Consider the following 16,120-nt stretch of genomic DNA (forward strand, 5'->3'; position numbering starts at 1 on the left):
GAGCCAGCCCATGACCGGCTCACAATGAGCTAATGAGTTGAGGCCAATCAGCCAAAGCTCGGCTCGTTTCCCAGCTACGTAGGGATGGCAGTGGACCTGGGGACAACGGTGATCCGCCCCACCTCACCCCGTTTGGACTGGAGGGCATGAAACGGGGATGGAGGCGGGATGAAGGTTAAAATCTATCCCCGTGCGGGGATGGACTTATGCTTTTCCCCACCCCGCCCCGCCCCACCCCATCCCTGTCTCAATCCCCGCCTAGCCCCGCCCCGTCCCCAATCCTTTAAGGGATGACTATAGACTAATTAAGGGGAAACGGGGCCCCGCCTCACCCTCATTTGGACCGGGGATGGAGGACATGAAACGGCGATGGAGGCAGGGGTGGAGGTTAAAATCCATCTCCATGCGGGGATGGAGGTTCGGATTTTGAAATGGGGCAGGGGTGGAGACCTTGTCCCCCGCCTCCGCCCCGGTCCACTGCCATCCCTACAGCTACGTGACCCCAGACAATGGCAATTAAAGCGCCTGAAACGGACGGTTGATAACAAAGCAAACATGGCCATGATTGTGGTGATCCGTGGTGGCTTGCGTTTGCGTATGCAGCTTTTGCATCAAACCCCTCCTGTCAAGCGATAATCCACCACAATTCCACACCCTTGTTGATGCTGCCCGTGGCTCGTCCATAAACGCACCGAGGCAGTCGCGGGGTCCGGTGCTTTTTGAGACGTGACAGCTGCTTCTCACGAGATATGCCACGAGAGCGATAAGTTGTCACAAGTGGGTGTTGAGCTCACTTAGCAGTAGCATTGTGTTTTAATGAAGCACTAGGAAACGCTAATTACTAGGGTGTCAACGGGTCGGGTTTGGTTGGGATCCAGGTGAAACCAAACTTAGACTAGATTTTGGAGTATGTTATCAGGACTCTAATTGGGTTTACTATAAGAAAAACCATACACGAATCCGATAAGAACTACATGAACCAATCCTAGACTATACCGGGTAAAACCATATTTTTTTATCATTTTTACAATGAGAATTTTCGGCTCTTAATCTAAACTCGGTTTGGGTCCAGGTCTGGTATAAAATTTCACAAACTATACTTGGCTCTTAAGCGGGTCTTCTTATTCATCACCATACCCGGACCTTATTGGATTTTGTTCAGGTTGGGTCTGGGTAAACCAGGTCCGTTGACACTCCTTAATTACTGCTCGTAGGCTTGGAAAAAAAAATCGACCAAGAAAGCTGGGGTTAAGCAGATCACTACCAGTTATATGATCATGTACCACTGGGATTCAAACTTGCAACGTCTCAATACAAAGTGACGCCCACTAACTGCTCATGCCAGACAAGCTGAGCCTTCGTTGGTGGGTTTAGCACTACTTTTTTTTTACAAAGAAAGCTAGGGTTAATCAGACCCCTACCAGTCATACAACCATATACCATTGTGATTCGAACTTGCATCTTCCCAACACAAGGTGACATGCACTAACTGCTCCTGCCAGAAAAGGGGAGCTGCCATTGGTAGGCTTGGAAAGAGATCCACCTTTTGTTTGTGTTTTTTCAAAAAAAAAAAAACAGTACTTTTGCTTTTCAAGTCATGAAAATTTAGGGAATTTACGACCGTTGATTTTTGAATCAACAAAACAACCTATACACACTCGATTCTGGTGATTCAAAGTCAACCCCTACCAAAAAAGCTATGTAGAACATGTATGTAACATTAGATTTGCTTAAAAGAACACGAGCAATGAGATACTGCTCATTTCAACTCATTGATATCTTATGCACAAGAGACGTCCTTGAATACATGTTGTTTACACAGTCGAATTAGTGAAGACTAACTTTTTGAATCCAACGATTTAGACGCACAAGATTTTCCAAGGGTTGAAAAATCAACAATATATAATGTTTAAAAATTTAAAATATTATAAGATTAGGGACAAGCCCTTAGCAAATGGATCATGGCAAACACATTCACACTGATGAATCATGTGCCCATCACCGATGCATTCAAGATGTGAGCAATTTTAAACTACAAAAAATGATTGTACCTCTAAAATGGTGCATAATCGCAAAAACCCACAAATATGCCAAAATTCTCTACATATTCAAAATCAAAGATTCTAGACTTATTTAGGGTCATTTTATGTTGCAATCTTTCAAATATATTTGCGCAAGCATCCTAATGTTCGCACAAATATGTTGTGAACCTTCGAATATGGTTAAAATTACTTAAGAGATTCGCAACATATTTGCTCAGACGTCCTGGCATTCTCACAAATATATTGTGAACCTTCAAATATGGTTAAAATCTCCTGAGAGATTCACAATATATTTGTGCGGATCTTCTAACGTTCTTACAAATATATTGTGAACCTCCGAATATGGTTAAATTCACCTAGAAAATTCGCAACACATTTGTGAGAACCTCTGAATGTGGTTAAATCACTTAGGAGATTTACATAATATCTACACAACGTTTGCACAAATATATTGTGAACCTCTTAATATGGTTAAAATTACTGAGGAGTTACACAACATATTTGTGCAGAAGTCATATTTGTGCAGAAGTCCTCACATTCGCTTAAATATGTTGTGAACCTTCAAATATAATCAAAATCACTGAGAATATTCACAACATATTTGTGTGGGCCTCCTAATGTTCGCACAGATATATTGTGAACCTCCGAAAGATGAAACTCACCGAGATTATTCGCATTTGTGTGTCTCCCAACAATCGCACAATTACCATTTGAACCTCAAAATATGATAAAAATCATTGAGAAGATTCATATGATAGTTGCACGAATCTAGTGACATTCGTACAAATCACTCAAGAATCATAAAGAGCTCAAGGATAACACGCAATTATGGTGCTCTCGAGGGGCAAAGAGAGTAAAAAAAAAACACAAGTATTTATACTAGTCTGAAATCATGCAACTATAAACTTTTAGAGGTTCATAAGATATTTTATATGAATGTCAAAAGGTATCGTAAATTTCATATGAATTTATTTAGTTTGATTTTAACTATATATTCATGTGAACATAACATTGGGATGTTTGCACAAATTTGTTGTAAAGGGTAAAAATATCCTAGAAGCAATGATTTTGAAAATGTGGAGAATTTTGACATTTGTGGATTTTTGCAACGCATGAATTTTAGAGGATTGTAAGGTCGTTTTCCATTTAAACTCTCTGTGATGCCATAAAAAATATTGTTGCATGTGTTTTTTACTTAATCCAAATATGTGGATGTATTCATCATTGTTAATTTATTGAAAGCCATGCTTTGGCTCATTTAAAAATATATATATATTGAATCAAACTGATTTAACTAGAAACTATTTACCAATAGTGTTTCCCTTCGTCTAATAGGAGCAGGTAGTTCGCATTACCAAGTGCTAGGATGTTGCAAGTTTGAACTCTATTGGTATGTAAGTGGTTTAATAACTATTATAAAAAGAGGGGGCCCTAATTCACCAGCTCTGTTATGGGAAAAAGAAAAGAAAAGCCTTGTTCATTTCATTGAGTTTTTGGTGCAATATGAACTGTTGATTTTTTCTAAAAAAATATGAGCTGTTGATTTTCGATTGCTCTAAAAACACATATAAACATGAAAATATCTAATCTAATATCTTTAAATATTTTACTTTTCTTAAGATCAAATACATTCACAGGTTTAAATTAAGCAAAAAACACATGCAACTATGCTTTTTAGAGGAGAAAATAAAGTTCACATGTATGATGTTTTTGTTAGATGGTACCGTACTATCAAAAGCACCTATGCCCTCACCAACATGCAGTGGCTGCTGACAACCGCTCATCATGGTTCCTCGTGGATGGTATGCAACCAATCAATAGAAATTCACAACTCTCTGACAAAAAGAAGACAACAACCGTGGCCACATGTATAAAGTGTTCAAATTCATGTCAATCTAAGTTTCTTTAAAACAAAATAATGTGTTGCCTGACTGCATGGCAGGTGGCGACCACCACCATCAGAACATTTTTTTTTATAGGCAAGATGGGGTTAGGCAGAACCCCACCAGTTATACATCATACCATTGGGATTTGAACTTATAACGTCCCAATACAAGGTGACGTTCACTAACAGCTCCTACCAAACAATGGAAGCCCCCTTGGTACCACCGTCAGAACTTACAAGCACTTTTATCTTTTATTTTTGCATAACTTACACATAGGCACCTAACTTATGAAAAAATTACGTATAATTGATCAAAGTTTCAAATGTCTGAGACGGACGACTAACCTGTCAGAAATTGTTTAGATAAAACGCCATTATCTACCCCTAACAATAGCAACAATAGTGATACCTAGTAATTTAAAGAAAAAAAAAACTAAAAATTATCAATTTGAAAAGTTAGCTACTGTCAAGTGAACAAAAAGCAGCTCAGGTGGTATTTGAGTAACTTTGTAAAAGGTTGGGCACCTATCTTACATATTGTAAAATTAAAGGGGCTAAACATAAATTTGGCCGCTTATATTAGAATTACCCTTTATTCTTTTTCATGGCAAGGAACCTGTTTAGGAAGTAGGAAAGGGACTCACTGGCCCCCTTACCCTGGGTGGAAACTTATCCCACAAAAGCAATCATTTCTTCTAATAAGGTGAGTCTTACTTTTTTTAGGAAACAAAAGCCAAACACATTTTCTCAAACAATACACTTAAATTATTTAAATTTGAAAAGTGAATTCAATTCCTTTGACTTCAAAACAACTATATAACCTAAAAAACGTCACTGCCTAAAAGGGAACGGTCATTCCTATCTAACGGTGCTAACGCTAATACAACTAGTTAAAAGTCGAACAAAACCTGTGCATGTGCGAAGGGGGGTAAGTTATCCAACCAAAAAATGTCTAATATCTCTTCTCTATCTATTTAGTATCAGGCAGCACAAACCTTATATATTTTATCGTCAGTTTGTTTTATATTTTAAATTATAATATTTTGATATTTAGCCATGTTTTTTAATAACATAAAAAATCAATGGCATATATTGCACCAAAATTTTACAATAGAAAAAATTGGGCTTTTGTACTGAAACAATAGTATCCAAAGAATTGTTGCTTGTAAATGTTGAACCTTTCTTGGTTGGTCCAAAATTGATCAAACTGCATTGACATGAAAACCTTTCACATGGCATTTCAAGGAGGGGAATGAAACATGGGTATCACGAATTGAGCAGAACAGTGAAAGGTTCTACACATGAATGAAGAGTCAATGATGCTTCTATCAAGACTGAAGGTATTCTGAGCAGAGAGGTATCAAGTAATTTGGCCCGGGAACATGCTGTAATCTCAAACGCGAACAACATAAAAGAAAGAAACCATAGATCCAGCATACCTGTCCATCTTTTCTTGACGAAAATCATATGCAAGGAAAATTTCCATTTAAAAATGTATTGCTTTCTTGATAACCAACACTAATTTCAAAGCCTGCTTTTATATCCAACTTGTAATAAAATTGACAAGAATCACTAGAGAACACATCTATACTGATAAACCGATGCATGTGCATCAGACACAATTTATTGTGTAGAACAAATTGTCTTTCATGCAACAACCTGATAGAATTTCCATCCTTTAAGTGAGCCTATCTGTATTACACAGCACGTATATCATCCAGTAGGGAATGAATGTTTTACACAGAGTTCTCATATACCACCTCACAGTAGACAAGAGTGGGACCGTGTAGTCAATATTGATATTGCTAATAAAGAACAAGAAGTCCTGAGCAAGATTCTCACATGATGCAAGAAGAAAATCTGCAGTTTCCCATGTTGCAAGAAGACAACCTGTGAAGCTGCATAAACAGCCAAGACAAGGATGTGCCCATACTTGAGAAGCTAAATGAGCAGGCTCCATCTAGACTTCTCATCTCATATTAGGGATGTGAATCAGTAACACTCAGCTAATGCCTTTATTTTCCCGTTCGTTCACTAAGATCCTATTTAGGTTATAGCGCTTTTAAGTGTTAATTAGGACTTTGTTATGATCTTATAATATTTATCAATACCATGAACAATTTACAAGTTGCAAACTTCAGAAAGAAATGATCTAAGTTCCCAGGGTCTTGGACATGTGATATGACAAATTCCTTTTTATGACGCCTAGCACCATATTTCCCTCATCTGTCAAGGGGCAAATATATCCCTTAAGACCAAATACCGTAGCTTGAAGTACAACATGCAGCTTTTGCTGGGGCCTGTTAAATTACCTGCATCTATTAACAGCGTTTATGACAAAGTTTATGATGAAGACACTACTGTTTACTTCCCTAAAATACCATGAGGAGGAGTTCACAAGAAGAAAGGCAACGGCAATGTGTGCTCAAATGGTATGTGCAGCCAACCCTGGATGAAAGCTTTCCTCATCCACAAAGTACAAGGATCAAAACACTGATGCCATATTCTAGTCAGTGCATGCACATGCAAAAAAATTTCCCTTCGAATTTTACAAAAGCACATCAGAAGATCAGCAACCAAAAGAATAGCTGATCAAGCAAAGCTATGGATGAGAAAAAGTAAGCCAGGTCTCAAACAACCTTCCAAGACTGGGATGCTCCAATGCATGGCAGCAATTAATATGACTTCAGGCAAATTTTAAATCCTCAAATTAAGCATTTATGCTTGAGAAGAACCCGTCCTACTCAAGGGTGAGGGCACCCAAAGACAATGATCCAGAGTGTCCATGAGGTTGATGTCTTGCACCAACCTTGCTATTTCTTATAGGGGCAACGTTTGCTACCCTCATGGGTAAGGAACCCCTTAGTAAAAAATGCAATATTTTTATTTTTTTTCTGTTTTTTGCACATCTGACCCCTCAGATGTGATCTACATATCAAGTTTAGTAGAAACTGACCTTTGGATCATGTTTTTCTGATGTATATGTCAGATTTTACAAGGATTGAAAAATCAATGGTCTACAATGCACCAAATTTTCAAACCATAAAAAAAACATATTTTTATGTTGAAAAACTATGAGCCAAGTGTCAATTCCCTACTATTTTGACCATGCAGAACACACCCATGAGATCAGATTTGGTCAAACAACCTCCCCCTATGAGTTCTAACTAGCGGGCTCCTTACAAGGGCAGCAAATGATATCTCGTTCTTATACCCAAGCAGGTTTCTCTCCCAATAAACTGTTCAACACTATGGAGTTTGAACTTTCAGATTACCACCATTAAGATGGTTTAAGCAAATACGAACAGAGAAAATATCAATACGGAAATCCAAAATAAGGAAATAATCTGAAGATCTACTACCTGCAAAATGTTGCAAAATAAAAGAATTTCTTCATTAACAATACTCCAGTTATCAATACAAATTTTTACAATGGAAAACGTAATGAGATTTCTTAAATATGTATGCCTTTCTTCTTTGTGGTAGCATGCTTTATTGAATGCAACCAAGGCCAACTGAGATTTAATCAACAAAAGATAAAAGAGAATATCACAGTTGCCTATATGGCAAAATAATTACCTGCTTTGGGCTATAGTCTACAAAAAATTTCTTTGGTATAATGAATAGATCTCAAGAAGACAACCCTGTCTACCCTTTTTCTAGCAAATCACCTAGCACAAGCCAAATACAACTGCAAATCAAGCAGATTATTGGATCATGACCCTTCCAAGGAAAAGGATAGAACAGAAAAGAAAGAAAAAACACATGCAATTCCAAGCCACATATGAGAAATCATGCGACAAACAATGAGCTTCCTATATGAATAAATTCAAGATGACACACAAAACTTGAGAAAACAAGCTCAAGTAGTTTGTTTAAGCATCATCTCCTTTCACATTTTGCTTTCATGGACCTTCTTTAAACTATTTTTTTCCTTGTTTTCTTTATCTTCCATCAGTTATCTTAATTCCATCAATTGGTTCATATATAGCCAAGTCTGCATTGCCAAGGATGCTTGCATTATTAGAATACATCAATGGTCTAGCACAAGCCTATAACCTGCATATGCAAATTGACCGCTTAAAGGCATGCATTTACTCATGGATACTTTTAGATAAGTCCAGCATGTGGTATGGTCTTGTTCTCACCATGCCAAGAAATTCTTTCAAAGCCTTTGCCATTCGAGATATTCCAGTTTTCCCACCAGACTACAAAACTTTTGAGCATGTTTTGGCTGTAATTTTTTCATCATGACCCCCTGAGAAACTAGTTAACAGGTTCATAACTATTTCCTAGGATACTAGGCTCATAACTCATCTGCATTGCACATTTATCATGTTGTCACCTAGTTTCCTTCTATACCTATCCTAGGATGCTTTTTCAACCATAATCCCAAATATCCGAGAGACAACCGGTATATCATGATATTATCACAAGATTGTCATAAAGAACATTACGAAGATATTTTATCATGACACTTTCTGATAATTGCATGTGTGCAATATAATTCTCTAAAAAATTGTTTCAAATTTTTTAATTATTTTTCTTCCCCTAATCCCCTGTTTTTTAATTGCTTCCTATATTTTTCATATTATCTACAGAAAAGCCAAAACATCCCTTTGTTCTTTCATATTTCTCACTTATGGAGACGGACATTCTATCCACATAAAAACTAGGGAACTCCACAAAATTCATGTTCATGTACGTTATAGCTCCTAAGTTAATATTGGTCTATGTTCTAGACTATAATGAAAAGTTGAACTTGCATTGGACCTGGATAGATTGAAAATACCAAACTAGGTCACCACCACCTACAAATGTTTCACTAAATGAACCAGAGAACCCTACTGGACCAGGTCTGAGTCCAACTGGGATGTGCCATACTCAACCCATTGGCAACACCATCTATGATTATGTGGTACTCCATCTATCAGGTTGTGTGCCATCCGTGTAATATATGTTACACAAAAAGATCAAGGACTGGGTTGATTTGAAGAAGAATAGATTTTTCCCATCTATGTCAAAAGTGGTGCTTCCTAGATCTCCCGGCAACAAATATCTGGAAGATTTAGAAACACTTATTTCCTTGCAAAAACCATAGTTAGATTTAAGACAAAAAACAATAAAGAAAAGGACTTTGGGAGACATTTTTTCATAGGAAATTACCTGATGATACTGTTAAGTTGTAATATAAGTATATATATTTAACTAATATATACTTATATATATGTATGTACATATATATACATATAAATATTTATATTTTATATTTATATTTTATATTTATATTTTATATTTATATTTTACATTTATATTTTTTATATCAATGTAATAGGTTATACCCATTAGGGGTATTTTAGTCATTTCACTGTTATGTAATAGGCACATTTGTCCTTTTGTATTTTTTCCTTTATTTTTCCTGTTTTATATTTTTTATTTTTATTAAGGGCATTTTGGACAAATTCCATAGAGAGTAGTTGGGATGCTCCCAACAGCATTATGAGCCCTCACATGTGTATGTAAAGGGAAGTTTCCCCCTTGGTTAGGTTATGCTTTCTCAAGCATTCTCACTCTCAATAAAGCTTATATTTTTTACTTGTGTTTTAGCCCCTAAGTGGTGTGTGTGCATGTGTTTTTTTATTGACCCATAAGTGGTCCTTGTTTGGTAATGTTCTTGTGCTCTTGTAAGCCCATAAGAGGCACCCACGTTTATCATTTTTCCTTTTTTATTACATGGTATTAGAGACTTGGTGCTCTTACATTGTAACTTGTATTTGAAGATCATGTGGTGGACCATGAGACTGGGGGAGCATTGGTTCATTGCTTCAGAAAGTGTACCATCAAACTTCTTCGTCACCTTGCCATCTCTTTTTCTTTCCTTCTCTCTTCTTTTTTCTTTGCTTCCATAACCAACAAGGAAGTTGTAGCTGTTGTTTCCATTAAATTTGATGGGACCAACTACAACATATGTAGTGTCACCTTCGATACGGGAGAGAAGATAAAAAGAACCACTTGACAGTCAGTTACCTCATGCCCCTTCGATTCGGTACAGGCTATAATCCTATATAGTCATCGTAGATATGTAGCGCCATCTTCGATGGCTTCCTTAGCCCACCGCTTACCTGATTGATCACTTGTTTTCATAAGATCAATATGCCTAGCAAGAACCTAGATTTCTGGAGCGGGAGCAGAGGCGGGGCTTTGTGTGCTTCGCTTTTTTAGGTATAGCTTGTTAAAATATGTACCTAATCATTTAATGTAATATATATATTTTATATATATAAGGTAATACATATACATATATTAATATATATGTATATGTATCTACTTATTATATATATAAAATATATATTTCTATTTGTTTAGCCGTAGGGGTAGTTTAGTCTTTTCCTCTATTTTGCGCACATTCATATTTTGAATGTGATTGTAAATTTATTTTCTTTTTCTTTTTCTTTTTCTTTTTCTTTTTCATTTTTATTTTTTATTTTTATTTAATGTACCAAAAGGTACCTTGGGGGGGCCACTCACATAGACGTTGGGCCCCTCCAACGGTCACATTTGTGACCATTGGAGGGACTCCAACGTCTATGAGTGGAGCCCCTCCAAGGCCCCCTTTGGTGTTGTTATAAATAGGGGTTCTCCCCTTTGTATTCTCTCATGGCTTTGAGTCAAAGCCCAAGTGTTCAATAAAGTGATTCCATTATTTTTATGCATTTGCGCATTTGTGAGTTATTTGTGAGTTGTGCACAAGTGTTCTAAAGTGTTCTTATTGTGCATCCGTGCCGGGTTCATTATCAAGAATTTTAAGGTCTTGATCTTAGTATCTTGTTGGAGATACTTTTACATAGCTTTCTTAGCAATAGGGTAGGCTCGAGCTCTTCTCATTTGTTTCACTAACAAGCAAAGAGGCTCATATACAGAACGTCTCAAAACAATACTTGGAGCTCCACGTCAACTTGAAAGCCTTTTGAAAATAAATAATCAACTTAATCAAATTTGGGCTAAAATTTGGGCACTCTGGAAAGGATCTCTGGTGCTTTCTATGGCTGGAATTGATTCAATTCTGATGTGAGTAGGTGAAAAAACAAAGTGAGCGAGGGAATTGTTGTTTTAAAAAAGATAAGTACATGAGAGAGACGGCTGGCCAAGATTTTTTCGAGTAGCCTATACTACGCAAGCCGGAACGTTTAGAATGAGGATCCAATCCTGCAGGAGGTGCTTGAAAAAGGAATTCTTCTGAGACATCATTCAAGTTAGCATCAAAGTATGCATATGAGTTCGCGTAGTAAACGACTAAGGAATGTCTTTCCTACTTCCTTATAACTAGTTGCCCTTGTCTAGTAAGGGCCCTTTCTCTTTATGCGGGATTCCCTTCAAGCAACATCTGAGTTTTGTCTTCCCTCCTATCCCTCGGGACCAAAGAATCATTGGTCGATACAGAAAAAATGGAAGGCCTTCTGAGGCAGTAAAGGGAGAGAAGAACTTGTTCAGGCCAACCAATAGGTAGGAATCCGTATAGCTATTAACCCGAATGATGGGTTGAAAGATAAGCCCAAAAGATGTCACTTAGTAATCTCTGCCTCGATGCAGGTCAGCACCTCTAAAATAAACAGAGGACTTCATTTTGTGATTCATCACATCCTGGGGTTGAAGAAGGTCCCAAGGGTTCAGTTATTCGCCGATTCAAGTGGTACGTGAGTTGGGTTTAGAACATTGTGAGCCAGTTCAAAACTTATTCTTACCAAGGTTGTTGCAAGAGATAATGGTGAAACTAAAGAAGAGACCCTTAAAGGGAATGAGAGAGAAAAAGCTCTTAGACTATAAAAAAAAGCCAATAAGGCATGAGAAGTGTGTCATGCAAAAGTGTTCTCTCTCTTCATGGAGAGCACGTGTGAGGAACCTGTTAAGATAAATGTATTATTTTTTTTGTATTATTATATATATATGTATATATGTATATGTATATATACATGTATTTATATTTATATATATTATATATAGTATGTATATACAGTTTATATATAATATATTAGTCGACCTAGGTTGACTTTATTTAGCCGTTGGAGGCTAGTCCAACGGCTAGATTTCTAGCCATTGGATCCTGTCCAATGAGTATCTTGGGGCCCTCTTTATTCCCTCTTCTCTCCTCTTTCTCTATAAATGTGTCGGTGTGGGTGTGGGGGTGTGTGAAGGTTGAGAGAGTGATGGTAGATTCACGCTCTTTTGAGTGCTTTGAGTGTTTTGTATTGAGATTCTTTGTATTTTGAATTTCATTCTTAATGAAATTATTCATTCATAATACTTGTATTTCATTTTTATTTCTTATGGTTAGTTTATATCAGTGTTATTAAAAACATGCCTCAAGGCACAAAAAGCGCGTCTCGCCTCAAGGCGAGGGCCTTTGTGCCTTGAGGCGCAGGCATAAAGCGTAAAAGGCTTGAGGCGTACGCCTCGAGGCGAAATGCACCAAAATGTGAGGCGTTCACGCCTCATTTTTTTGGTCAAATGAGGGTCAAAGCCCTCATTTGACCAAAAATGAAATTTTTAAAAATCATGCCCCTCGACCCTAATTAGGGTCGGGGGCCCTAATTTTCAGTCTCTTGTCTCTCTCATCTCTCTCTCGTCTCTCATCTCTCTCTCGTTTTTTCGAGACCCTAATTTTTCACGATACTGATGGTGGTTTTTAATACGGTTATGTTCTTTTGTGGCGTTCGATTGGTATCACAGACGAGATTGCAGGCGCAAGCTGCAGGAGTTGTGTATTGGCCTTCGCAACAACATGTTGGAGAGAGGATGGCATCGCTCGGGCCGAATATGGTGCGTTGCACGATAAGTCTTGTTTTGTTTGTTCTCTCATTTTCCTCTTCGTCTGCAAGAAATCTTTTGCTTTTATTAGTACTTTGCAATTTTCCTTCCTTCTGTTTGGGTGGAGATAGGGTGGTTTTGCCAATCAGAGGAGGTAATATTCTATCAAATTCGTCCAGGGTGTAGCTTGTTGGTGCCAGAATGATACCCTCTTATTTATTCTCTGTGAAGCTCAGGCTCTTCAATTTTAATGCAAGCTATCAATCACAAATTGTTTCATTGTTTTTGTTGAATTTTATGTTATGCCCCTCTTTTCTTTATAGGGTTCAGAGAATGTTGAATTTGGTACCAACTCGTTTGTTGTTGAATTAAAAACAGAGATTACTTTTATTACTTTTTATGATTTTAAATACAGAAACAAATTTAAGAAAAAGGCCTAATCAATTCTAGTATGAAGAACTAAGCATCTCAGAGAGCCGTAGCGTGGTATTGAGCTCGTCCATAGCCTAGTGCATGCATCACAGGTAGGTTTTGGGTTGTAGGTCTTGAGCAAGAGTATAGGTCTGATCTTCACTCATGAAAGCGAGCGGGGTGCAACCTGGCATTGTGTGGCAGCTGACCTCTTGCGATGGTTTTGAGCATAAAAGTAATATATAATAGTAATTTGACAATGTTTGAATAGCATACTGTAATGAAAATTAACGTAAGAATAAATTCATGCATAATTGCAAATATCTATCAACATAATTCATATACGTGGCATCAATCTTGTGCAACTAAAACCCCGAAAAGAAGAAAGGTGACCCTAGTTATGTTTGATCTGGGTCTGTATTGGCTTGCCCTAATGCATGCAGGTAGGCTTTTAAGTCGGCCCAAGACTCCACTAACAATGGTTCGTATATGTATTTTTAGACTTCACGAGGTACTTTACTTCTCCGAGGTAATTATTGACATCAGTGTTATAAAAAATGCATTTCTTTATTTATTTGTATTTTTTGATATTTTTTATAATTTTTTAAAAGTTTTCAAAAAAAATTGAGGCTTACGCTTTACGCCTCAAGGCTTACGCCTCGCCTTGGTCTTTGGTGGAGCGCCTCGCTATGCCTCAATGTTTTTCACAACATTGGTTTGCATACATTATTTTTGGGTTCTTGGAATTCATTTGAGAGTGCATCGGGATCCATGTCTTTTCGTGACATGGTATTAGAGCAAGGCATCGTGATCTTGGAAAAGATTTGTATTGATGAATGGTATGGGTTCAAGGATTTTGCATTCCGGTATATATCTTTGACTTTTTCATTTTCATATGTATGGTAGGTATTTTAAAAAGGTTTATATTAAAAATTAATATTTTTTTAAATTAAAATATGTAGAAATTTTTGTCTTTTGATACATGAAATATATGTTTTAGATTATAGATATGTATATTGAAAAATTATATTTTGCAAGAATATGTGGTTTCTTAAAGTCTTATATGTGTTTTATGTCTTGCAAAATATTGAATTTCATGTTGTATTTTTGTATGTCTCTTAATGTATGTGTATAGATTGATTATCGTTGGGATTTTTTAAAATATTATGATGTTTCTTTGGTGATTTTAATTATATGACCAAGCATGAATTTTAAGATATATTGTGTGAACTCCATGATTAAGATTGTGAATCTCAAAAAAAAATTGTATGGTATTGTCATTAGTAATAACACAGATGTTCTCTATGCTCTCTCAAGGTCCTATCATAGGGTGAATGTGTTACTCCTGCTCTATTTTAAAATAACTCCTTAAGATTATTTTCAAGTTAATAATTTGTACTTATGCTTCTTCTTAAGCATTTTATAAAACTTATTATTTTAAGACTCTTGTATGCTTGTTGTTTAGCACTTTGTAACCTTATGTGTTTGTTGCCCATTGGTGGCTTATTGTTTTGAGTGCTTGTGCACTTTTGTAACCCTTAGTGGTTTCTTTTTGTGCATTGATATTTCATTACATGCTTCTTAGAGCTTTTATATTTGTTGCATTGGGATAAAATTTCTTATATGTCATATGTGGGTTCATGGTTGGTGATAGTTATGTGTGGTTCTTTATATGTTTACCATCTATTGTCTTATAGTAGACTTATGATTTAGATCTAGCTTCTTAAAATATATTCTTGACTCTTTAGTGAGATTTGTTGGATCTTTTGAATGTGATGTGCCTTAATGCACTTGTTCCTTGATTGATGGATTTATGATTCCATTTTGAAGGATACTCAAACTTCATGATTTCTTCTCCTCTATGTAGATTGCTTATATTAGGCATGATCCTTATTTGTTTGCTGGTTCAAGTTTGTGAAAATTGCCATGAGACATCTTGTGTTGCATACGATTGCACTTATTTCTAAATTTTTTTATTGAACTTGACTTGAAATTGTGACTTTCGAATCTATTTATGTTGTTGGGTCGGAGTTAGCCGTTGAGTTGAGTTATGTGTGCACCTCATGTCATCTTACGAGTCTAGATTACCAAAGGTTACGAGTGATTGCCACTTGCCTTTGGCCTGATTGATAATTGATTAGCCTCTGGACCCATGTTGCTTTTGTTGAACCAGAGTTGTGCATTGGGGTGAGTTGTGTGCACCTCGGTTTTGTTAGTTTAGATTGTTGGCTTATAGTTTGACTCTAACTGACAGTTGTTTGATCTACTGGTTTTGTGAGTGTGTTGCATCACTCATTTTTTATTTGGCCATTGTTATTATGAATGCTTATAATTATGTTTATCTGTGATGGTTATCTACTTTTTGAAACCATGGTGTTTCGAAAGTGTAAAATTTAATATATCTGCCTTGATTTGTAAATTTTTTCCTTATCTTCTTGATGGCATTAGCTTGATTTCATTACAAGCTCTCTTACCTCGTGTATTTCCTCCTATTATGTTTCTTATTTAAGTGTCATTTTATGTAAACAAGAAATGTTCAATGTGGTGAGTTATGTGCACCCATTAATGTTATATGCAGTTTTACAATTATTTGTGAGGTGACGTATATGCACCTCTTGTGGTTGTAGCTCCTATTTGACCCATAAGTGGTCCTTGTTTATTCACATTGTTTATGTGTTTGTAAAGCCCATAAGTGGCATTGTGATTATGTTGTTGTCCTAATAGTTGATATAATTGAATTTTGAGGTTTTGAGGTCCAGTGAGGATATTGCTCAAACTATAGTTGAGAACGAGTGTATAACAAGGAATTCATTGAATCTCTTAGTTTATTATGTTCGAATCCAGTATGGATCGGAGCTTATAGAGTGTATAACAAGGAACTCAGATCCATTTAATGGATCCGATCCAAGTTCACAGTATTTCAGAAAGAACGAAACTCTGAGGAGATCTGGAGCACTTAAAACCAAAAAGACATAAG

The 16,120-nt window shown here is 36.6% G+C and overlaps 1 protein-coding gene across 1 annotated transcript in view; it reads right to left on the minus strand.

The window, feature by feature from the left end:
• Positions 1-7,304: 7,304 nt before the first annotated feature.
• The window catches only part of LOC149837228 (uncharacterized), a 43,055-nt gene continuing 34,239 nt past the window's right edge, over positions 7,305-16,120 (minus strand). The window contains exon 13 of the mRNA XM_090007997.1: positions 7,305-7,618. The gene's annotated coding sequence lies outside the window, so the exon portion shown is untranslated. The remainder of the gene's footprint in view (positions 7,619-16,120) is intronic.

The sequence above is a fragment of the Nuphar pumila genome, chromosome 5 (assembly GCF_984573655.1).
Source record: "Nuphar pumila chromosome 5, dmNupPumi1.hap1.1, whole genome shotgun sequence".
Classification (NCBI taxonomy): domain Eukaryota; kingdom Viridiplantae; phylum Streptophyta; class Magnoliopsida; order Nymphaeales; family Nymphaeaceae; genus Nuphar; species Nuphar pumila.